At 29.8% G+C, this 26,513-nt stretch overlaps 1 long non-coding RNA gene across 1 annotated transcript; it reads left to right on the top strand.

Moving 5' to 3' along the window:
* Window positions 1–9,753: 9,753 nt before the first annotated feature.
* On the top strand, window positions 9,754–25,058 carry LOC147806786 (uncharacterized). Its single transcript, XR_015435224.1, has 4 exons — window positions 9,754–9,853; window positions 17,947–17,995; window positions 19,804–19,852; window positions 24,101–25,058. It is a non-coding gene; the product is annotated as an uncharacterized LOC147806786 (long non-coding RNA).
* The last annotated feature ends 1,455 nt before the right edge of the window (window positions 25,059–26,513 follow it).

The raw sequence follows: 26,513 nt of genomic DNA, 5'->3' as shown, positions 1-26,513 counted from the left end.
ATCTGCAGAGTGTAGTTGCAATGAATTTCTTAATCTAGGACCTGTCCGCCTTCCGGGCACTGGAAGCTTACTTGCTGTCGAGGTAATAATGCTTACTTTTTTCTAACATTTTTCTTTGTTTTGCTTTTTTTCTTTTCTATGATTTTTCTAGTTATTATGCCCCAACCAGTGCGAGTGATGCACTGGTTGATGATGGGGTATGTCTTCCAGAAAGTCCGGAATATGATTGAGTAATTCTGTATCGCTACCGGTAAAAGAATTACTTGATCTATGTGCTTGTATTGCCGGGGCCGTAGTAACGATTTAGAAATTCATCTGCAGAGTGTAGTTGCAATGAATTTCTTAATCTAGGACCTGTCCGCCTTCCGGGCACTGGAAGCTTACTTGCTGTCGAGGTAATAATGCTTACTTTTTTCTAACATTTTTCTTTGTTTTGCTTTTTTTCTTTTCTATGATTTTTCTAGTTATTATGCCCCAACCAGTGCGAGTGATGCACTGGTTGATGATGGGGTATGTCTTCCAGAAAGTCCGGAATATGATTGAGTAATTCTGTATCGCTAGCGGTAAAAGAATTACTTGATCTATGTGCTTGTATTGCCGGGGCCGTAGTAACGATTTAGAAATTCATCTGCAGAGTGTAGTTGCAATGAATTTCTTAATCTAGGACCTGTCCGCCTTCTGGACACTGGAAGCTTACTTGCTGTCGAGGTAATAATGCTTACTTTTTTTCTAATATTTTTCTTTGTTTTGCTTTTTTTCTTTTCTATGATTTTTCTAGTTATTATGCCCCAACCAGTGCGAGTGATGCACTGGTTGATGATGGGGTATGTCTTCCAGAAAGTCCGGAATATGATTGAGTAATTCTGTATCGCTAGCGGTAAAAGAATTACTTGATCTATGTGCTTGTATTGCCGGGGCCGTAGTAACGATTTAGAAATTCATCTGCAGAGTGTAGTTGCAATGAATTTCTTAATCTAGGACCTGTCCGCCTTCCGGGCACTGGAAGCTTACTTGCTGTCGAGGTAATAATGCTTACTTTTTTCTAACATTTTTCTTTGTTTTGCTTTTTTTCTTTTCTATGATTTTTCTAGTTATTATGCCCCAACCAGTGCGAGTGATGCACTGGTTGATGATGGGGTATGTCTTCCAGAAAGTCCGGAATATGATTGAGTAATTCTGTATCGCTAGCGGTAAAAGAATTACTTGATCTATGTGCTTGTATTGCCGGGGCCGTAGTAACGATTTAGAAATTCATCTGCAGAGTGTAGTTGCAATGAATTTCTTAATCTAGGACCTGTCCGCCTTCCGGGCACTGGAAGCTTACTTGCTGTCGAGGTAATAATGCTTACTTTTTTCTAACATTTTTCTTTGTTTTGCTTTTTTTCTTTTCTATGATTTTTCTAGTTATTATGCCCCAACCATTGCGAGTGATGCACTGGTTGATGATGGGGTATGTCTTCCAGAAAGTCCGGAATATGATTGAGTAATTCTGTATCGCTAGCGGTAAAAGAATTACTTGATCTATGTGCTTGTATTGCCGGGGCCGTAGTAACGATTTAGAAATTCATCTGCAGAGTGTAGTTGCAATGAATTTCTTAATCTAGGACCTGTCCGCCTTCCGGGCACTGGAAGCTTACTTGCTGTCGAGGTAATAATGCTTACTTTTTTCTAACATTTTTCTTTGTTTTGCTTTTTTTCTTTTCTATGATTTTTCTAGTTATTATGCCCCAACCAGTGCGAGTGATGCACTGGTTGATGATGGGGTATGTCTTCCAGAAAGTCCGGAATATGATTGAGTAATTCTGTATCGCTAGCGGTAAAAGAATTACTTGATCTATGTGCTTGTATTGCCGGGGCCGTAGTAACGATTTAGAAATTCATCTGCAGAGTGTAGTTGCAATGAATTTCTTAATCTAGGACCTGTCCGCCTTCTGGACACTGGAAGCTTACTTGCTGTCGAGGTAATAATGCTTACTTTTTTCTAACATTTTTCTTTGTTTTGCTTTTTTTCTTTTCTATGATTTTTCTAGTTATTATGCCCCAACCAGTGCGAGTGATGCACTGGTTGATGATGGGGTATGTCTTCCAGAAAGTCCGGAATATGATTGAGTAATTCTGTATCGCTACCGGTAAAAGAATTACTTGATCTATGTGCTTGTATTGCCGGGGCCGTAGTAACGATTTAGAAATTCATCTGCAGAGTGTAGTTGCAATGAATTTCTTAATCTAGGACCTGTCCGCCTTCCGGGCACTGGAAGCTTACTTGCTGTCGAGGTAATAATGCTTACTTTTTTCTAACATTTTTCTTTGTTTTGCTTTTTTTCTTTTCTATGATTTTTCTAGTTATTATGCCCCAACCAGTGCGAGTGATGCACTGGTTGATGATGGGGTATGTCTTCCAGAAAGTCCGGAATATGATTGAGTAATTCTGTATCGCTAGCGGTAAAAGAATTACTTGATCTATGTGCTTGTATTGCCGGGGCCGTAGTAACGATTTAGAACATTTTTCTTTGTTTTGCTTTTTTTCTTTTCTATGATTTTTCTAGTTATTATGCCCCAACCAGTGCGAGTGATGCACTGGTTGATGATGGGGTATGTCTTCCAGAAAGTCCGGAATATGATTGAGTAATTCTGTATCGCTAGCGGTAAAAGAATTACTTGATCTATGTGCTTGTATTGCCGGGGCCGTAGTAACGATTTAGAAATTCATCTGCAGAGTGTAGTTGCAATGAATTTCTTAATCTAGGACCTGTCCGCCTTCCGGGCACTGGAAGCTTACTTGCTGTCGAGGTAATAATGCTTACTTTTTTCTAACATTTTTCTTTGTTTTGCTTTTTTTCTTTTCTATGATTTTTCTAGTTATTATGCCCCAACCAGTGCGAGTGATGCACTGGTTGATGATGGGGTATGTCTTCCAGAAAGTCCGGAATATGATTGAGTAATTCTGTATCGCTAGCGGTAAAAGAATTACTTGATCTATGTGCTTGTATTGCCGGGGCCGTAGTAACGATTTAGAAATTCATCTGCAGAGTGTAGTTGCAATGAATTTCTTAATCTAGGACCTGTCCGCCTTCTGGACACTGGAAGCTTACTTGCTGTCGAGGTAATAATGCTTACTTTTTTTCTAATATTTTTCTTTGTTTTGCTTTTTTTCTTTTCTATGATTTTTCTAGTTATTATGCCCCAACCAGTGCGAGTGATGCACTGGTTGATGATGGGGTATGTCTTCCAGAAAGTCCGGAATATGATTGAGTAATTCTGTATCGCTAGCGGTAAAAGAATTACTTGATCTATGTGCTTGTATTGCCGGGACCGTAGTAACGATTTAGAAATTCATCTGCAGAGTGTAGTTGCAATGAATTTCTTAATCTAGGACCTGTCCGCCTTCCGGGCACTGGAAGCTTACTTGCTGTCGAGATAATAATGCTTACTTTTTTCTAACATTTTTCTTTGTTTTGCTTTTTTTCTTTTCTATGATTTTTCTAGTTATTATGCCCCAACCAGTGCGAGTGATGCACTGGTTGATGATGGGGTATGTCTTCCAGAAAGTCCGGAATATGATTGAGTAATTCTGTATCGCTACCGGTAAAAGAATTACTTGATCTATGTGCTTGTATTGCCGGGACCGTAGTAACGATTTAGAAATTCATCTGCAGAGTGTAGTTGCAATGAATTTCTTAATCTAGGACCTGTCCGCCTTCCGGGCACTGGAAGCTTACTTGCTGTCGAGGTAATAATGCTTACTTTTTTCTAACATTTTTCTTTGTTTTGCTTTTTTTCTTTTCTATGATTTTTCTAGTTATTATGCCCCAACCAGTGCGAGTGATGCACTGGTTGATGATGGGGTATGTCTTCCAGAAAGTCCGGAATATGATTGAGTAATTCTGTATCGCTACCGGTAAAAGAATTACTTGATCTATGTGCTTGTATTGCCGGGGCCGTAGTAACGATTTAGAAATTCATCTGCAGAGTGTAGTTGCAATGAATTTCTTAATCTAGGACCTGTCCGCCTTCCGGGCACTGGAAGCTTACTTGCTGTCGAGGTAATAATGCTTACTTTTTTCTAACATTTTTCTTTGTTTTGCTTTTTTTCTTTTCTATGATTTTTCTAGTTATTATGCCCCAACCAGTGCGAGTGATGCACTGGTTGATGATGGGGTATGTCTTCCAGAAAGTCCGGAATATGATTGAGTAATTCTGTATCGCTAGCGGTAAAAGAATTACTTGATCTATGTGCTTGTATTGCCGGGGCCGTAGTAACGATTTAGAAATTCATCTGCAGAGTGTAGTTGCAATGAATTTCTTAATCTAGGACCTGTCCGCCTTCCGGGCACTGGAAGCTTACTTGCTGTCGAGGTAATAATGCTTACTTTTTTCTAACATTTTTCTTTGTTTTGCTTTTTTTCTTTTCTATGATTTTTCTAGTTATTATGCCCCAACCAGTGCGAGTGATGCACTGGTTGATGATGGGGTATGTCTTCCAGAAAGTCCGGAATATGATTGAGTAATTCTGTATCGCTAGCGGTAAAAGAATTACTTGATCTATGTGCTTGTATTGCCGGGACCGTAGTAACGATTTAGAAATTCATCTGCAGAGTGTAGTTGCAATGAATTTCTTAATCTAGGACCTGTCCGCCTTCCGGGCACTGGAAGCTTACTTGCTGTCGAGGTAATAATGCTTACTTTTTTCTAACATTTTTCTTTGTTTTGCTTTTTTTCTTTTCTATGATTTTTCTAGTTATTATGCCCCAACCAGTGCGAGTGATGCACTGGTTGATGATGGGGTATGTCTTCCAGAAAGTCCGGAATATGATTGAGTAATTCTGTATCGCTAGCGGTAAAAGAATTACTTGATCTATGTGCTTGTATTGCCGGGGCCGTAGTAACGATTTAGAAATTCATCTGCAGAGTGTAGTTGCAATGAATTTCTTAATCTAGGACCTGTCCGCCTTCCGGGCACTGGAAGCTTACTTGCTGTCGAGGTAATAATGCTTACTTTTTTCTAACATTTTTCTTTGTTTTGCTTTTTTTCTTTTCTATGATTTTTCTAGTTATTATGCCCCAACCATTGCGAGTGATGCACTGGTTGATGATGGGGTATGTCTTCCAGAAAGTCCGGAATATGATTGAGTAATTCTGTATCGCTAGCGGTAAAAGAATTACTTGATCTATGTGCTTGTATTGCCGGGGCCGTAGTAACGATTTAGAAATTCATCTGCAGAGTGTAGTTGCAATGAATTTCTTAATCTAGGACCTGTCCGCCTTCCGGGCACTGGAAGCTTACTTGCTGTCGAGGTAATAATGCTTACTTTTTTCTAACATTTTTCTTTGTTTTTCTTTTTTTCTTTTCTATGATTTTTCTAGTTACTATGCCCCAACCAGTGCGAGTGATGCACTGGTTGATGATGGGGTATGTCTTCCAGAAAGTCCGGAATATGATTGAGTAATTCTGTATCGCTAGCGGTAAAAGAATTACTTGATCTATGTGCTTGTATTGCCGGGGCCGTAGTAACGATTTAGAAATTCATCTGCAGAGTGTAGTTGCAATGAATTTCTTAATCTAGGACCTGTCCGCCTTCCGGACACTGGAAGCTTACTTGCTGTCGAGGTAATAATGCTTACTTTTTTCTAACATTTTTCTTTGTTTTTTTTTCTTCTTTTCTATGATTTTTCTAGTTATTATGCCCCAACCAGTGCGAGTGATGCACTGGTTGATGATGGGGTATGTCTTCCAGAAAGTCCGGAATATGATTGAGTAATTCTGTATCGCTAGCGGTAAAAGAATTACTTGATCTATGTGCTTGTATTGCCGGGGCCGTAGTAACGATTTAGAAATTCATCTGCAGAGTGTAGTTGCAATGAATTTCTTAATCTAGGACCTGTCCGCCTTCTGGACACTGGAAGCTTACTTGCTGTCGAGGTAATAATGCTTACTTTTTTCTAACATTTTTCTTTGTTTTGCTTTTTTTCTTTTCTATGATTTTTCTAGTTATTATGCCCCAACCAGTGCGAGTGATGCACTGGTTGATGATGGGGTATGTCTTCCAGAAAGTCCGGAATATGATTGAGTAATTCTGTATCGCTAGCGGTAAAAGAATTACTTGATCTATGTGCTCGTATTGCCGGGACCGTAGTAACGATTTAGAAATTCATCTGCAGAGTGTAGTTGCAATGAATTTCTTAATCTAGGACCTGTCCGCCTTCCGGGCACTGGAAGCTTACTTGCTGTCGAGGTAATAATGCTTACTTTTTTCTAACATTTTTCTTTGTTTTGCTTTTTTTCTTTTCTATGATTTTTCTAGTTATTATGCCCCAACCAGTGCGAGTGATGCACTGGTTGATGATGGGGTATGTCTTCCAGAAAGTCCGGAATATGATTGAGTAATTCTGTATCGCTAGCGGTAAAAGAATTACTTGATCTATGTGCTTGTATTGCCGGGGCCGTAGTAACGATTTAGAAATTCATCTGCAGAGTGTAGTTGCAATGAATTTCTTAATCTAGGACCTGTCCGCCTTCCGGGCACTGGAAGCTTACTTGCTGTCGAGGTAATAATGCTTACTTTTTTCTAACATTTTTCTTTGTTTTGCTTTTTTTCTTTTCTATGATTTTTCTAGTTACTATGCCCCAACCAGTGCGAGTGATGCACTGGTTGATGATGGGGTATGTCTTCCAGAAAGTCCGGAATATGATTGAGTAATTCTGTATCGCTAGCGGTAAAAGAATTACTTGATCTATGTGCTTGTATTGCCGGGGCCGTAGTAACGATTTAGAAATTCATCTGCAGAGTGTAGTTGCAATGAATTTCTTAATCTAGGACCTGTCCGCCTTCCGGGCACTGGAAGCTTACTTGCTGTCGAGGTAATAATGCTTACTTTTTTCTAACATTTTTCTTTGTTTTTCTTTTTTTCTTTTCTATGATTTTTCTAGTTACTATGCCCCAACCAGTGCGAGTGATGCACTGGTTGATGATGGGGTATGTCTTCCAGAAAGTCCGGAATATGATTGAGTAATTCTGTATCGCTAGCGGTAAAAGAATTACTTGATCTATGTGCTTGTATTGCCGGGGCCGTAGTAACGATTTAGAAATTCATCTGCAGAGTGTAGTTGCAATGAATTTCTTAATCTAGGACCTGTCCGCCTTCCGGGCACTGGAAGCTTACTTGCTGTCGAGGTAATAATGCTTACTTTTTTCTAACATTTTTCTTTGTTTTGCTTTTTTTCTTTTCTATGATTTTTCTAGTTATTATGCCCCAACCATTGCGAGTGATGCACTGGTTGATGATGGGGTATGTCTTCCAGAAAGTCCGGAATATGATTGAGTAATTCTGTATCGCTAGCGGTAAAAGAATTACTTGATCTATGTGCTTGTATTGCCGGGGCCGTAGTAACGATTTAGAAATTCATCTGCAGAGTGTAGTTGCAATGAATTTCTTAATCTAGGACCTGTCCGCCTTCCGGGCACTGGAAGCTTACTTGCTGTCGAGGTAATAATGCTTACTTTTTTCTAACATTTTTCTTTGTTTTTCTTTTTTTCTTTTCTATGATTTTTCTAGTTACTATGCCCCAACCAGTGCGAGTGATGCACTGGTTGATGATGGGGTATGTCTTCCAGAAAGTCCGGAATATGATTGAGTAATTCTGTATCGCTAGCGGTAAAAGAATTACTTGATCTATGTGCTTGTATTGCCGGGGCCGTAGTAACGATTTAGAAATTCATCTGCAGAGTGTAGTTGCAATGAATTTCTTAATCTAGGACCTGTCCGCCTTCCGGGCACTGGAAGTTTACCTGCTGTCGAGGCAATAATATTTTTTTTTCTTTAAACTTTTGTTTTTGTGTCTTATTTCTTGCACAATAAAAAAATTTCCATTTAAATAATGAGGCGGAAATGCTTTTTTAAAAATAAAAAATAAAATCGATTATTTTTTTGTGCAATTACATTCCCAAATTTTTTTAATAAGATAAAAGTTTGACTTTTGAGCAGTCAATTTAATAAGATAAAAGTTTGACTTTTGAGCAGTCAATTTGTGTTTTCTCGATATTTTTTTTTTCTTTTTTTTGTACTCAACACACTATTGATGATATAAGGAAAGTAAATTTATTGAAAGATAAAAATTATTGTAAAATATTACAAGAATTGTCGCACTGACATTATAAAGAAAAGGATATTCTAATATACTGGAACCTGATTCTAAAACATTCATTTATGATAGTGCAAAAAAATGGTCAAAGAATATTAACATCTACAGAAATCATGGCATCTCGAAATTTGCTAATTACCCCAAATTTGGCGACAGGTTAAAAGTAAAAATGATAATGAAAATATAATCTTTAATGGCCAAAAATAAATATAACGATAATTAAAACATAGGTTTATTTTTTTTTAACTAAAAGAGTTTAAATATTATTCGAGACAGGTTTTGTAAATTATATCACTCCAAATTATTTTTATTTAAGTAATAAGATTTTTTTTGTTATTTCTTTAGTCCTTTGGTTTGTTTTAAACATTATTTATTTAATTGTAAATAGTATGTTGTGATGTTTTGTACAATTTAGTCTTATTTTCTTATTCATATGTATGATTTACTTTGAAAAAAAAAAGGAAAATATGAACTCATTAAGAGATTAGTTTACTATTGAAGTTTGTGAAATTTAACCAGCCAAAAGTAAGTTTAAAAGGATTATACTTAATGAAACAGGTGTTAAACGAGTTTGATTTTAGAGAAAAGTGTTACTCTGTTCTTAAACTATGCTATTTTTTTAATTATGTATCTAAATATTAATAAGATTGAGTTTCGATCGAATTATGTGAAGTTAAAAAGAGTTAAATATATTGTTTGGATTTCAAACTGGTGGCATCAAGCTTAAAAAAGCATTTTGATAAAAATAAAAAAAAGATCTAGGTTAGCTTCAGTCTTTAGATATTGAATATGTAAATTGTTATATTTCTTTGTATTTATTTTGTGTGAAGTTAAATTATAGTATTCATTTACATTTTAATTTTATTTTGAATATTTTAGTTTGATATCTCAATTGAGTTACAAGTGAATTGTCTACTAATGTTTACTGCGAAAAAGAGTCTAAAAATAATTTAGAAATTTTAAGTTTCAAAGTTAAATATTGTACATCACTTCTAATGTAAAAATTGAATGATGCATTTTATTTGACAATTAGAAAATTTAGTTTTAAAAGTGAATTGTTTTGATTATTACGTAATACATTGGTTTCAACCTAAAGTTTAAAGAACACAAATAAGTTCATAAATGACTTTTCCTTTGCTTTCTATGGAAAAGTTTTTCCAAATGGAAAGGAGTTATAAATATTATAAAATATCTGGATAACAAAAGCATGAATAAAAGAAACAAAACATTTAACGCGATAAATTAAAATTGAAAGCACGAGATTTTAATGGAGCAATAGAGAGCAGTTGATTTTTTAGAGAATAGTTTTTGATTTTGAGGTTTTTTTATTAAAAAAAAATTTTAAAAAATAATTGTTTCTTTATATAACTTGATACGTTACAAAATACTATTTAGTCTACTATAATTTGTTTTTGAGGATACTATTTCTGCTGCTATTTTTAGTTACTATTTTTTACAGTTAGCCACATGTGACATATTCAATACGTAGTTTTTAACAGTGCCCTGAATAAATTTTTATTTTAATATATTTGAAATTTTGAATATTCTTTTTTTTTGTATTTTACAGGATTATGTATGATTTTGTATTTTACAGGACAGGATTATTTTACAGTTTTTTTTGTATTTTACAGGATATTTTTGTATTTTTTGTATTAACTGCAGCCTCTATGTCTCTATGAAGGAGAAGAATTTGTGTACAACACCACTTTTCTGGTAAGAATTTTATTTTCATGCTTTAACCATCTTAAAATCTCTTTAAATTGAATAAAATGTTTTAATATTTCCTAGGTTATTTATGAAATTCTAATCACTTTATTAGAAACAAATTTTATTATCCAGTTTAATAATTTTTAAACAGTAAGTGAAAATAAAAGTACAAAAGCAATCATATTGTAAAAAAAACGATTAACAATCATCATTTTCATTATTATGTGTGAAACCATTTTTCAGTTACTCTTATTTAACTCTTTTCCCCAAAGCATATGTCCATAAAACACTATTATCATAAAACACTATATTCGAAGTTTACTTTTCAGTTTTGATTTAATAAGATCGAAATATTCTTTTAATTGAAACTGAGTTGCACGGACTAGAATGTAGATATGTTAAAACATACTAAATAACCTGTTTATATGTACAGGGTTATTCATAATTCCCTCCGGGGTTTCAAAGCGTTATTTTAAAACAAAGAAGATGATTATGGCAAAAAAGAACGTATGAAATTATTCCGAAAGTGTTCAAGTTTTAATTTAAGCAGTTGCTGGTAGATGGCAGTAATATGTACCACTGAAGCCAGTTGTAGTAAAGAAAAATGGCGTTTACAGGCGGTGGGAATTATGAATAACCCTGTATTTTATTCTAAATAACGATTATAATTTAATTCAACATTTGAATTAAGTGGTAGAATTTTTAACGAATATTTATGTTTTTACAAAATTTAAACAAATATTTATGTTTTTTGTAAACTATAATTAATTAACTTATCAAGGAATATATTATATCAGGGTGGCCGCCCACCTGGAAAACCTTGAAAACCTGGAATTATCAGGGAATTTTTTTTATACTGGAAAAAACCTGGAAATATCAGGGAAATTAGGATTAAAACCTGGAAAATCAGGGAATTTTAAAGAAAAGCTGGAAATTTTTTCTTTGATAATTTTTTTAATTTCACTAATTTAAATTATTTACTAATTTTCTTAAGCTAAATTATTTCATTCATTATACCCACATTTTTTTAAACGGAAATGTATCGCCAAACCGTTGAAATATCATCAACTTAGCGATACTTTGCTTGCATCAAAATTTGCTCCATTACAGCTCTGTCAAACTAGAATACCACATAAAATTCTCCCACGGTTTGCTAAATGAATGCAGAAACCTTTGACCGCTATGGGACTGTGCAATTTTGGAAAGATTCTGGTGGAGATGGAGAAAGAGATTAGGATATTACCTTCTGTTTTTAAATTCTGTCCTTGGGCTGAATCTATTTATGGCTCAAGTTTGTTCCGATACTTTGGCGGTAATTTCTTTTTTCTATTTTGACAAAATGCTTTTGTGTTTTTAACTTTATAAAATTCTCAAAAAATCGTTGGTTATAATTTAATAATAATAGATTTTATATTGCACTCTTTTTCTGAAAGCTTTTCTACTCCCATTCAAAGAAAACTGTGAATTATTTTTTCTCAGCAAACCAGCCAATCGCAAATTTTTTTTTTACAATCGCTAACAGCAATGTTTGTCGATAAATTGTTACAATTGTTGCATTAATGCTAATTTTTTCTATTTCATTTTTACCTTTTATAACATATATTAAAAAAAAAATTTTTTTGTTAGAACCAACTATATTAATGTTTCATTTTACTCTTTTGTTGATCAATATATGATTTTTGATTCAAAATTTTGAACGAAAACGTTTGAAAAATAAATAAAAAAATCTTGCCAAATTGTCAAAATAAATTATTTTTTTCAAGATGATATGTTAAAAAAAATAACATTTTGAATAAAATATTTTATAATAAAGACACTTTTCTTGTATACACATCCTACACTTTATAAGAAAAAAGAAACAAAAACCTGGAAATTTTAAGATTTTTATCTGGAAAAATCAGGGAAATTTGAAATCTGATTTGAGTGGCCACCCTGTATATTCATAATTTATGGTAATGTTCAAGTACAAAAGAAGAAAAAATAAATAAATACTCATAGTGCTATGAGATTTCACTCGGCTATTGAACGCTCTGTCATAAATTTAGTTATACGCATGTTTTTGACCATATTATTTTTAAATGTTAAGTAAAATTTCTGATCCTCTTATTACGATTACTGGTAACCTATTCGCCATGGTAACGCTGTTTACTCTTGAACACAGTTGAAAAGTGTGTGGACGCCATCAAACTCAAAACAAGACCCATTTTGCCAATGGGTGAAAATGGATATCACCCTATATGATTTCCTTTCTTATATGATCGGATTTCCAAGTACTAGTGACAATCTCAATAATTACTAAGGGTGACCTCAAATATACTACGTATTAAGTAAGTTACGAAATGGGACACAAAATCGTACTTTCTCTGAATATATATATATATTTTTTTTTCATATTTGGATTTAAAATATGGGAGATTGTGTGGAAATTGTGACCTTAATAGTTCAGACAGGAGAGCGGATGAAAGTTTTGACCCTTTAATGTTTATTTTACTTTTTGAGTTTTTAGTCATATCTTTAAAACTAATTAAGCATTTTTTTTGTTGTTTAAAAATGCACCCATTTATGAAACGTAATCTCTTAATTACCTGCCCGTGCGTGTTTTAGCCACTAACTGTTTTACTAACTATTTAATTGTATTTTTACATTTTCAAAATCTTATTCTCTACACTACTGCGTATATAATATACCAATAAATTGTTTCAGTAATTTAATTTAGGTTTTTCTTTAAATCAGTGGTTCCTGAACTTTTTTGTCTCTTAGACCCCTTGCCATGTTTTTCGGTTTTCGGTGGACCCCCTGCTTACCTGATATTGATCTTTTGTAAATTCATCAACTTCAAATGTATTTTTGACAGCTGGTATAGTGAGTGTTACTCACTGTGAAAGATTTCTAACTGTAGTGAAGTGTACTGTGAAACACCTAGGGAAAAAACACATGTTAATTTTATACATTTATTAATTAAATTCAAGCTAATTTAATTTAATTAATTTGTAAATGGAATAAAATAGTGCTCTATAAAACCCGTACCCCGTTACTAATATTATAATAGCGGAAATAAGTTTGTATACAAAACCATAGTAGTGTATTGTCTGTCTGTATATTACGTTTTTACGTAAAAACTAAGCAACAAATCTCCGTGATCTTGTACACAGATAAAATTGGAGATCTAGCTAGCTAAAGAGTTGATACACTTGCTAGGCTACAATTTACAGCAAAAAAATACTTTTTGTTACAAAATAAAACCTAACACGCAAAGAAAATAAAAACGTACGCTGGCGGAGCTGCAGGCATTTGCTAGTTTATAATAAATCAGTTTGTTGATTATTGCATTCATGAAATGCCAAAATTAAAAGTCTTGACCTGCTTATATGAGACCCCCAATTTTTTTTCACTTTACATGGACCCCTTGCAATTTGTTGTCAACCGCTAGAGGTAGATGTAGACCATTTTGGGAATATCTGCTTTAAATTAAACTTTCGTTTTTAAATTTTTTTATTTTATAACTGTCGTTGAACAACCGACCCGATTTTCAGCTTTACGACTACCAGCGCTCAACTCCGTAGAGTTGAAATTTTGAACCCAATCCAGAAGACAAGGGAACTCCTTTATCAAGTATCTAGCGAAATTTTGTCTTCGTGGTGGGCTTTTTGGTGGAACTAATCAAACCCCATTTACTTAACATGGAGAGGAAAACCATGAATTTTTAAAAAAAATTATTGTCAAGTTTTTAATAAAAGAAGCTTAGAATTATTGCCAGTTAGTTGAAAATTAAACCTTATAAAGAAATTAAAAAAATTCTGCTGCTTTATGATTACTCGATCTAAATAAGCTGACTATATTTTCGAAAAATGAATGTAAATAATTTGATTTCTTTTTTATTTGTTTTTTTGTTATTTGAGTAATAAAAAGTAAATGCATATATGGGTTCTTTGGAAACATGGGTTCTCGTCAAATTTAAGTCTTCAAAATAATCTAAATTTTTTTTTGTATACTTATTTAGTTACATTTATATCTTACAGACAGTTTATTGACATTTGCTCAAGAAAAAATAAAATAAAATAGAAATTCACCAAATCTTGAATGCCAGGAAAATGACATATTAGTTTAGAAGTTAAAAAAAGTCATTTTAATTTAATAGTATGTAACTCAACTTAATCCTTTATGTTAGATGGACCATAAATTGATTAAATTAATTCCTTTTATCCAATGTTGAAAGAATCAGAAATGTTTTTGTTGCTGATATGTACAGAATAAAATTGTGTATAATAATCAATCATTAAATAAATAAACAACTTTGATTACATTCAAGCATATTAAAATCATACATACACTTGGTATTAGGTTAATATTTGCTTTTTCTCCTTACTGTATACTGTTTAAAAAAAATTTCTGGTAACACTTCAATGTCATAAGATAGGAAAATGACAGCCAGGATAATGACAATTTGCCATTTTATAGCATTCAACTTTAATTTAATATTTCGGCCTAAGACATTTACATCCCGCAGAAAACAACAGGATTTCTTGAAATAACTCAGATAAATCTATGTAGTTTATGTTATTAATGATTTCAAGAAGACAGGAAAATGACAACATAAAAACTAAATAAAAGTAGCCAGGAAAATGACAGATTTTCAGGTGACAAAGAAATTGTTGACAGAAAAATTTTTTTTAAACGACGTTTTTGTAAATAATACCCTCTGCTTATATTCTAGAAGCGGTGGAGATAAAAAAATTAGATATTGAAAAATTTATGCGAAGTTTTGAAACTATTTATTATTGGAAATATTGTTTGTGACATACCAGAAACATGATATTTTGAAATTCAGTTAAATTCGATAAATATACAAAACAGTCGATGCTAGTACAAGGTCATTTTAAAATGCTAACAGCAATGCTATTTATTAAAATTGAAAGAAGTTCTTTTCGTAGTATAGTATTAGATCTTGGAGTAAGAGACTGTAAATTGTCATATTTCGTGAGAATCACCCATATGCACAACGCAAAATGTGTATCCAGAAGGTTGCTTTGTTTTTTAAATGGACAAAAAATTACAGAGCTACAACTTTTTTTTCACGTTCAAACTTATTTTTGCCCGTTAACTTTAAAGAAGGTTGACTTTTTTTAAAAAGATAATGATGATAATAACTACCCGCGTGTCATCAGCTCATTTTGATACTCAGGAATCTTATTTTATTCATACGAATGCTAATTTCCCTTGTAGTTTCTCACCATTTCTCCACAGCACGTCAAAATGCATTTTGCCCTGATACACCACCACTCTCGGCCACTGCGGTTTTTCTGGTGTTTTTTTTTTTTTTTTCTTTTTCTTTTTCTTTTCTTTTTTTTTTTTTTGTTGACTCTGTCATTCTCGGGTACTGTGATTTCCCCAGTTTTTTTTTTCTTTTACATATTTTGCTGGCAACTTCACGTTTATTGTTTAAAATCACTTTGGTTTTCTTCACTCACGTATGGCGATTCTTAAGAATGGTTTAGGATCGAGGATTCTGAGTTTTCCAAACATGAATGGATTCTGAGTTTTCCAAACATGTCCACTTTTATTACCATTTTCATATTTTTAAAGGCAATGAAGTTTTTACCATTAGTATACAATGTTCGAGTCTCAATCGTTATTTTGAATGGAATCTTAAGCTGACTAAAACAAACATCTGTAAATTATTATTTTAGCAGATGCGCTCCTTAAAACATTAAGAAAACCTTTGCTTCTACATTAAAATTAAGAAGTTATCTTAATTTTAAGTTATTTTTTACGTTATCTCAAGCTATCTTTTGTTTTAAATTAAATTTTCAAAATTTTGTATTCAGATATTTCGAATTATTGAAATTGATAATTGAATGTTGTGGTGAATATTGATGCAATAAAATGCATTTATCGTATTAAATACATTTGCTGCCTCTATAGAGTTTCTTAAAGACCTTACGAACTCAAGTTTAAAGGGAGACTATCTTATCAGATGTAAGAATCATAATGTAAGTTCATAGTAAAAAGAACTAAGCAAAGAAATTATAGTAGCAATATTTGGTCGGCGATAAATACAGCTGATCGTAATTAAAGATCATGTTGAGCAACATTTCATGGAAAATTTAAGAAAATTCGTTTTAGAATGTATAGAAACATTAGGATGCCATTTACAAATTTTCTTTAACGAAAAAAAAAAAGACAATTTAGACAAAAAAGACAAAGACGTAGCTCATATATTTGGCAAAATAAAATTATTTTTAAAAAAATGAATCATGCAATGTTCTTAAACATTCGTATTTCAATGCTTTTAAAATGCCATGTATAATTAACTAATTTTTTCAATAATAGAAAAAAGAAATATCGTAAACTATATATATAAAACCTTATTAATGTGCATTATAATCTCTTCCAGATGCTTTATATTTTTACAGAATTTTTTTTGCCTTACAACTCTGTAAATAATCTAAATAATTAATGCACATTTGGTTCTAGTAAAAAATTTAAGAAAGTTAAAAACAACTTTAAAAAAAACAAATGGTGCTATGTAAAAAAAATCAGGTGTTCAAATACTAAAATCTTGAAAAATTATAAAAAATGTATTTATTGACTCAATTTTTTTTAAAAAGGAAAGCAATCTTTGCTTTTTTTTGGGCAGAAATCAGCCCAAAAAATGTCTGTTGCCTAGAAACTTCGAGATATTTTTGTATTAACTATTAAAAAATCTTCTCGATCTCGGCAAACACAATATGATAATTTTTTATTTCATTTTTTTATTGTCTCAACTTCCTGCTAAGTATTTCTCTCTTGTCTATCAGGCGCAGTTAGGAGGGTTAATTTTATAACCATAAACTAAGTTCTTGGTTTTATTTTAGGACTGCACCAAATATAGCTTCCTAGCACCCCAATTTTTTTGAAATTTTATCTGCACTCCCATTTTTTGGGTCACGAATCAAAATATGAAAAAAAAATATAGATATCTTTATTCAGAGAAAATACTTTCTTGTGTCTGATGTAGTAAATTAATTAATAACTAGAACTAGAGCCCCAGTGACTCAGGGGATAGAGCTCTCGTCTCCCAATGAGGTTTCCCTGGTTTGATCCCATTGACAACTGGTCGATTCGAACACCGCACCCGGCACGCGCCGACCCCAGTGCTGAAGTAAAATATCCTCAGTGGTAGACGGATCATGGGTTACATTTCTCTTGCTGTCAAGCTTACCGTAGGAGGTTTTCATGGTTTTCCTCTGCATGTAACGCAAATGAGTATATAGTTCCATCAAAAAGTCCTCCACGAGAGCAAATTTCTCCCAATACTTGATCCAGTAGTTCCCTTGTCTTCTGGATTGGGTTCGAAATTAAAGGCTATGCAGTTGAACAATAGTAGTCGTAAACCCAAAACTTATTGAGTTTTTAAAGAATATTTCAATTAATTTATAGTCTCTACATCTAGCTTTCTAGGCTGTAGATAATATAAACATGAATTTTAATTATTTGTTTATGTTTACCTATAATTGAGAAAACCATATTTAGTAATTATTTATATTTAAGGCCAAGTTATATCTAATGATATCAGGACTGGGATAGCCTGGTTAGTAGGGCACTGAGCCCACGTCTAAGAGAGAATCGGTTCGATCCCCGCCAGCCGAAGACTCCCCATGAATTAATTGGTGACCGATGCAAGTTAAATCTGTCCAGTCTGAAAGTCCTCCATGTTTCCATAACAAGTCCTAACCTCTGGGGGTACTGATCCAGGAAATACCTCGTCTTCTGCATTGGTTCAAAATAACAAGGCTACAGAGTTGAACATTAGTAGTCATAAACCCAAAATTGGATCGGCTGTTCAACAACGGTCGTAAAATAGAACAAAATCTAATGAGATATCTAATAGTATATCTAAATGAGATGTTTATTTTATTTCGTTCCATCGGGAGAAAATTTTGCCATGTAAAGGAAATAATCTGGAACTTGCAGGGAGGTCTATATTAGCAGAATTTCTAAGAATTTGATTTATTTTACATATTTGCCTTACCGTATTTATTTATCCCATTTTGTATGATGATATTGTTTTGTAGGTAAGAGTAATATAATTTTTTTATTTATAAAAATTCTTTTTACAGAACTATGCATCCTTGGAGAAGAGCTCTAAGTTTAACAAGATCTGCTGAGGTAAATAAAAAAATTTTGATAAGTCATTTGATTTGTATTTGTTTTATAATTAAATTTAATGTGTGTAAAAGATCTTTTTTTTTTGTTACTCTTTCATAGCTATTCTAATATTGGTCTTAACTCTCCTTACTTTTAACGGCAGCCCCTTATTTTCTGTGATCACTCCAATGCTTCTTTAAACTTACATGAGTCCTTATTTTTAACAGCAATGTCAAAATTTCTTGTAAAAAGGGACATTTGTTCATTTTTCTCTGTTTGGTAAATTTTGTTTTTCATTTACAGAATATCATTATCTTTTACTATATTAAAACTATTTCTCCTTTTTACATTTTAAGATTTTTAAATGTTTTTTCTTAAAATAATTTTTAAATTAGTTTTAGGTTACGGATAGGGCTAGTTTTTTCTTAATTTAATTCTTTTGTTTTTCAATGATTTTTAAAGTTTTATTTAAATTAATTTTTCTATAAGTATCAGTTTATCATTAGTGCACTTTTAGTAGAACAGTTTTTGTGTTCTTACAAATTTTAGCTTCCAATTTTATTTTCTGATGTAATTTACGAAATTTAAAATTTCTTTTACTTTATCCATATTTTTTTGTTTTTATACTTCATGCCTTTACATAATATCTTTTCGTATTTTAATATTATTTCGAAACTGTAATGTCTGTTATTTAATTATTGCCGAGTTATTTTAATACACTTTTTTGGGTTATTTACAGAATTCTTTTTGTGTTTAATGCCTTTTCAAGTTTTTTCTTAATTTTGTTAATGCAATAGTTTCACTTCAGTGTGTGTTTTGCTTTTGTAACATTGGTATTGATTTTTGCTTATTTTTATTTTTTTTGGTACATTATTCTGTCTATGGAGTTTTTTTAATCTTTAGTGTTATAAATAATATATATTCTTATATTTATAAGAGTTTAAAATGTTAACTATGCTTTTTTAAAATTACTTTTAGTTAAATATAAGTTATTATCAAACAATTTTTTTTTGTAAACTGTATTTTTTTGTTATAAAATTTTAGCATAAATTCATATTAATACTTTTCTCCTTTTCACTGTTTAATTTTTTAAGCATAATTTTTTGTTTGCAATTTATAGAATTTATATCTATATAATTTATATATAGAATTATATAGAATTTATATCTATATTGTTTAATGAATGTAATACTCATATACCTTCATTTTTGCATGTTATGATTTTACAACATTTTTTGATTTAAGAATAATATGTTAATGTTTTTTTCTACTTTTTTTTTACGAAATTTGCACGCGACATTTTTGATATTGCGTAAAAAAGAACGTTTCATAGGAATGTTTAAAATAATTGGAAAAAACGATAGAAAACACTGACTAACAGCTATTTGAAAAGAAAATACTAAAGTTTCATGTGTCTTTCAGAACATAAATTAACAAGTTTTAGAACTTAATAAATATGTATAAAAACTATTTCTAATTATGCATAGCGAAAAATATTATTTCTGATTCTTTTTTTATTAAATCTTTTAAAATTTCCCCCAAGAAAACTTTGTCGAAAAATAATTTTACAAATTTCTATAAATAATTTACCAAATTTTATTCGGCTGAATATTTGGCCAAATGTTCGACCAACCGAATGTTCCACAAAAAGGCCGAATATTCTTTACATCCCTGAAAAAAAAAACCTATCTTCAACTAATTTTATTTTACCTATTTACGTTACCTTATATATTTATCCCATTTTGTATTATGATACAAATATGATATGTATTATGATATTGTAGTTAAGAGTAATATAATTTTTTCATTTGTAAAAATTCTTTTTACAGAAATCTGCATCCTTGGAAAAGAGCTCTAAGTTTAACAAGATCTGTTGAGGTAAATAAATAATTTTTAATAAGTCTTTTGCTTTGTATTTGTTTTTACTTTGCATTTGTTAAAAAAAAAGAGCTTTTACACACATTACATTTAATATAATTAAATTTAATGTGTGTAAAAGCTCTTTTTTTTGTATTTGGAATACTCTTTTGATGCTATTTCTAATATTGGTCTCAACTCTCCCTTTTTTTATTGGAAGTCCCTCATTTTTTGTGATCACTCAAAAGCTACTTAAAACTTACATACGTTCTTATTTTTAACAGTAGTGTGAAATTTTCTTTACAAAAAGGGACATTTGTTCTTTCTGGAAAACTTCTTTTTAATTTACAGAATCTTTCTTTTGCCACATTAAAACTATTTCACCTTTTTATATTTTAAGATTTTTAAAAGTTTTTTCTTACCTTAATTTTTAAAATAGTTTTAGGTTACGATAGTGCTAGTTTTTTCTTAATTTACTTTTTTTTGTTTAGTAATTTTTTTAATGATTTTTAAAGTTTTATTTACATTAATTTTTCTATAAGTTTCTGTTTAGTATTAGTACATGTTAAGTATAAAACATTAATATTAGTTTTTGTGTTCATTTAATTTTAGCTTCCAAGTAAATTTTTGATGTGATTTACGAAATTCTGATTTTCTATTACTTAATCCATATTATTATTTTTGTTTTTATATTTCATGCCTTTAGATAATATCGTTTCGTATTTTAATATTATTTCAAAACTGTAATATCTGTTAATTAATTTATTGTAGAGTTATTTTAATACACTTTTTTGAGTTGTTTACGGAACTCCTTTTGTGTTTAATGCCTTTTCAAGTTTTTTCTTGATTTTATTTATGCAAAAGTTTCACTTTAATCTGTGTTTTGCTTTTGTAACATATATTGATTTTTGGTTTTTTCGTACATTATTCTGTCTACAGATTTTATCCTTAGCTGTATAAATAATATATATTTTTATATTAGACTTTAATTTATTAACTACATTTTTTTTATATTTAATTACTTTTAGTTTAGTATAAGTTAGTTATTATCAATCAATGTTTTTATTTGTAAATTGCATTTTTTTTGTTATAAAATTTAAGCATAAATTTATACTAATACTTTTCTCCTTTTTACTGTTTAATTAATTTTATTTTGTATATATATACCTTCATTTTTGTATGTTATGCATTTACAGCATTTTTTGATTTATGAATAATATGTTAATGTTTTTTTTTTTGCATGTGAAAGTTTTTTCTTACATTATTTATATATAAATTTAATTTAAGTATTAGTACACTTCACATAAGTTTATAATAGTATTACTTTATCTACATTTACATTTTAGTTTTATAGTATATTTACTTGTTTAATTTTCAGATTTCGATTTACTTGAATTTAAATAAGATATTTAAGTTTTTGTATTCTACGTATTAGCAACTCTTTTTTTTCTTTCATTAATTTATGTATTAAATTTAGTTTACTGTTAAAACATTTCATATTAGTTTGCATTAATATTAGTTTACATTAATATTAGTCTCCATTAATATAAATTTCCATTAATATTAATTTATCTTTATTAATTGTTTAGTTTCTATAAAATTTTATTTTTTGATTTACAAGATTATTTATTCCAATTTTTGACATATTTTTCACTCGTTTTTAAAATAATTATTACTTATTAATAATTATTTTTTCTACGTTTTTTTCTTTAATTTACTAAATTTCATTTTATTTTGCCAAATAAATAATATAATAAATAATTTGTGCTTTATGTGTTTACAATTTATCCTTTCCACTATTTTTCAGTGTCAAATTTAAACTACACTTTACTTTGTGTTTTGAGAATTAAAAATCCAAATCTGTCATATTTTTACTAAGAGAAAACACACTTTGGCGTCTAATGACATATTTTAGAAATAGATATACTAATTATTTGGCTTATTTAAAGCATTACTATTTATTAAAACAAAAGTTATTTAGGGTGATATATCTTTTTTTTCCAACTCACTGTAAGTAGTTTACAATAATAGAACTATTATTATTTCCATTATTTTTGTTTAAGTTTCAAAATTTGTTACTTATATTTTTTCAAAAAAAAATTTAATCTGATTTTTAAATTATTTTTACTTTGGAATTACATTGGTATTCCGAATTGTAAGCAGTTTTATTTAATGTCATTTAAAGGTAGAATTGAATTGCTTAACTTTCGGAATTTGGTTTCCTCTTACTTTATAGGTTGAAAGTTTTCTAAACTTATGTTTGTAGAAGAAAAAAAAATTTACATACGTTTTTATAAGGTTTAATTGAATATTACTACAATTAATATTTGTCACCAATTATTAGTTCTGTCAAAATGTTACTACCCTTGTAATGTTTTACTGAAGAATTACTTTAGTTGTAGTCAGAATATATTGTTAAAATTTTTAGTTAATCTTGTTTAATTGCAAAATTAAATTATTTTACTTGTGGATTTTTGATTTGTATGATATTGTTTAATTCAAAAAATGTAATTTTATTTTGAATTGTAAGTGATATTTTGAGCTAGAGTATTTTTTGCACTTGTACTTTTTTCTTTAAATACTTTTAATTACTCTACGTTTAGCTTTAGTAAACTTAAAAGTAGTTTTGTTTCAATTCACTGCTGAGTTTTCTAGTAATTTTGTGCTGCTGTAACACAACTTCATTTTATTATTTAGGTTATTAATATTGATTTAATTAAACAGTTTTTTTTTTATCTCTAGATTGAAGTTTTACTCAAATTAGTTCTTAAATTTGTATTGTATATGATTTTGTATTATTGCAATTAATTTTAGTAAAATATTAGTATAATTATTTTTTTTTTCTTATTTATTTTATTTTATTTATTTATTTCTATTTATTTATAGATCTATTAATTTTGCTTAAATGTTAGAATATGATTTACTTTCTCTTTTATTGATATTAATTTTATTTCATTTTTTCAATTTTAGTTTTGTGAAAGTTTAAATGAATTTTTTAATTAATTTTAGTTAAATTTTTTTTATTTTATATTAATTTTTCTTAGTTTATTGTTTAATTGTTGTTATTGTCTTAGTTTATTGTTTCTCGTGTATCATACAGAATTTGATTTTGATTTTATGATTTTATTTTTTGATTTTGATTGATATTTTTGATTTTTATTTTATGATTTTTATTTGATTTTGATTTTATTTTATGATTTGTTTAGTTTTAATTTAGTATTTGTTTACATCAGCAATGAGAAAAACTGCAGATTTTCTTGCATTTCTGAATGGTTTTAATGGCAATAAAAAAATAACATCATCCATAAAAAAAGAGTGATGTTATCTCATTTATATAACAATTTTCTGAATGAACGAACATTTTTCACTAAAAATTACATTAACTGAAGGAATCTTATCTAAAATAAATATTATTTTTCAAACTTATAACATTCATATGAATTAGGCTGTTTTTTTATTTATTTTTCTTTTATCACTTCGCTGTTTTTATTTTTTTCTGTATTTTCACGTTGATTATTTTATTAAATTGGATGCTTTTATTGATGTATTATAGCAATTTAGAAAAGAAGAAGTTTCAGGTCAACCTTTTTTCGAACACCTTTTCTGTTTGCAAACATGACTTCGAATTTATAAGTCTTTATAATGAATTTAATCTACATCTACGCATTATAAGTAAATAACATTTGGGAAATATCAGAAGGAAACAATATTAATTAACCTTTTATTTAACCCATCCTTTACTATTTACGAGAGATCATTAATAGCTAAGGCAGGTGTTTAACAGTTTACTACTAAGTAGAATTTTTTTTTTATGTCCAGACATCAGTAAAGCAACAACCTTGATTTTGCTTCACTGATAAGAAACAAAGGTCTCTGTAATCAATCTATAGTTTCAAAAAATTATAAATTTAAAAAAAATTAGTTTGAAATTGATATAGATGGAATTGTTTAATTCTGTAGAAAAATATTATTTAAAAAAATATTGACTCGTTTTAGAGCAAAAAATTTTAGATTGTTAAATGATTTATAATTTCTTTTCATTTATTCAGAAAATGAATGAAAAGAAATTACAGAAATATTATAGAGAATTTTGAGCAATATTTTAATTATTTTCGGTGCATAGTTTAATTTATGGTAAATAAATTTACAATATGAAAACAAAAGAACCGTCTTCCTCTTTACTACTTAGAAACGAAGGCCTTTGTTATCATTCTATAATTATAAAAAATGTGTTATAAAGAGATAATAATAATGTACTCTTTATTACAGTGTCTTGTCTACAACAAGGGAACTCAGACCTGCTTTTGTGATACGTTGCTTACAACTGTAGAGTCATTCAATGAAGTAACATGATTTAAGGGGAAAAATCTACTTTAACATAAATTGAGTAAAGACCACTAACTATTACTATGCCCTTTTCCTTTGGGAGAGCTAATTAGAATTCTATCCTTATACTTCAATTATAATGGAATGTGACACTCATAGAAGTTTCATCATCAGTTCACTAAAAATGACAACGAATGCTCTGTTTAGGATCGCTTGAATTTGATTTGCTTCATTATGAACTTGATCCTCTATGTATAGGTTCGAACATTTTATTTCGGTATTATATTGACAGTATTATGAGACAGTATTATATTGATGGCGTGTACTGAAGATCGTGATAATTATTGTTATTTTATGCAGGTATATTCATATACTGGTGGATGTAATTAAAATAATATTTCGTGTTGGTGTCATCATTTACCTCCAAAACAAATTTTAAAATCAAGTCTAGTCCTAGCAGATACATTTTAAATTTAGAGAAAGTCATTTTTGTACCTATCGTATAGATGTGCTGCCCACGATAGCCCCAGAACGTAATAAAAAACTTTTTTGGGAAAGAAAACTGATAGGGCACCGAAGTTTTAGAAGCTTATAATAGTTTTTTCGACCACATTTCTCAATATTTTTAATGCAACAAAATAATAACGTAGTACTTTAAATTAATATAACAAATTTTAAAAGTTCTATGATACCATTTCATAGCTAATGTAAGATGCTTTTCGTTCGTGTTTTTGTTGGTTTACTACGTCTTTTAAATACAATATTATAACGATTCCCAAATTTGTGTTAGATAAAATTCGAATCGATAGATCATTTTCTTCATGAGTGCAATTCGATATTTCATGAGTGCAATTCGGATTTATATTCAAATAAATTTTAATTTAATTAATGCATTTTGAATTGTTAGCTCTTTTGATTCGTGTCTGTTCTCATTCGCTTGAGCGAAATAAAGAAAACAGTATTTCACTTGTATGCATAGCAATATAAACTGTGTAATAAGTGCAAGCACAAAATCGTCTCTGGATTGGTTTTAAATACAGCAATATATATGAAGAAAAAAAAATCCATAACTTCCAGTGAAGGAACGTATTTTTTTTTTCTTATTTTTGTGTTACTTACTTGACTAACATTTAAATGCTTGAATTGAGTCTTCGGTATCAACCATTCTATGTAGTTACTACATGAATCAATAGATAGAGCAATCAAATTTTAAGCTAACTTTTTTTTTTTTTTTACTTGCCATAATTAAGTATTTAACATCAGTAGATTCTGATTATTAAAATACAATTAATTATAGTGAGAAAAACTTCCAATATTGATGACAAGCATTTGTATTAAATAAATAAAGTATAAAATAATTGCTTAAAAGAGGAGAAAAACGTTCGCTAATTCACTTTTTGAAAGTGAGAATTTAAAACAGTTCATCATGACAGGCTTCATAACATGTAAAAGAAACTAATAAATTATTTTTAGAAATGGTTAATCATATGAGTAAATAAACATACAATAAATTCAAAATAACTTGTACATGATGGATGCATAAAATCGTTTTTTTTTATTAATTGAATGATTTTTAGCTACGTTTTTTCTACCCAGAATAATAACAAATATGAAAACAATTTTGTAAAAACTTGCTCATCAATTCACGATTAGTTGATTTTTAAAACAGCCTATTCTATAAATTGTAGTGGTGCCATCTATCAATCTATAAAGTAAAACTCCGAAACGGCTTTATAATTTTATTTAACATGAACTTGATCTAATTATATCATTACTTCCTTATTATAAAAACTAAATTTAAACTAACAATATTTAAAATGTGTAAATTTATACATTTTTTTATGTTAGAAAAATAATTCTCATTTAAAGTAGTCATTAATTTAATTATACTACTCATTTACTTATCATAATTGAAGTATGAGTATTTATAAAATTTCGCTGTGCAGTCACGTAACAGTCATTCATCTTAAATAATTATTCATTTAAATATGTCCCTAAAAACCAAGGTTATAAAAATTTTTAAACTAATTAGCTGATTTATTGCTTCGAACACAGCAAGATTATTTTTTCCTTCTTAAAATTTCCATCCGATTGTAATTAATTTTTTTTTTCAATTACTTGATACTTTAAATCACAAATAGTTAAAAATTCAGATAAATCCCATTGCTTTAAGAAACTACGCTAACATTATTTAAGTGAATATGGTAGCTTGTTATTCATTTTAGTATGGGAACTTTTTTCCTTACTAAAATGAATAACAAGCTACCATACATAAACTCGGGCGCGTCCCCTGCATGATTTGTAAATTCAGATTTAAACTTATTAAATTAGTTTAATATCAGGGCTCGAAAAAACT

The sequence above is a fragment of the Parasteatoda tepidariorum genome, chromosome 7, assembly GCF_982258835.1.
Source record: "Parasteatoda tepidariorum strain Cologne lab strain chromosome 7, Ptep-v5.0, whole genome shotgun sequence".
Lineage (NCBI taxonomy): Eukaryota > Metazoa > Arthropoda > Arachnida > Araneae > Theridiidae > Parasteatoda > Parasteatoda tepidariorum.
The sequence above is the reverse complement of the archived record's forward strand: the minus strand, read 5'-3'. Positions and strand labels throughout refer to the sequence as shown.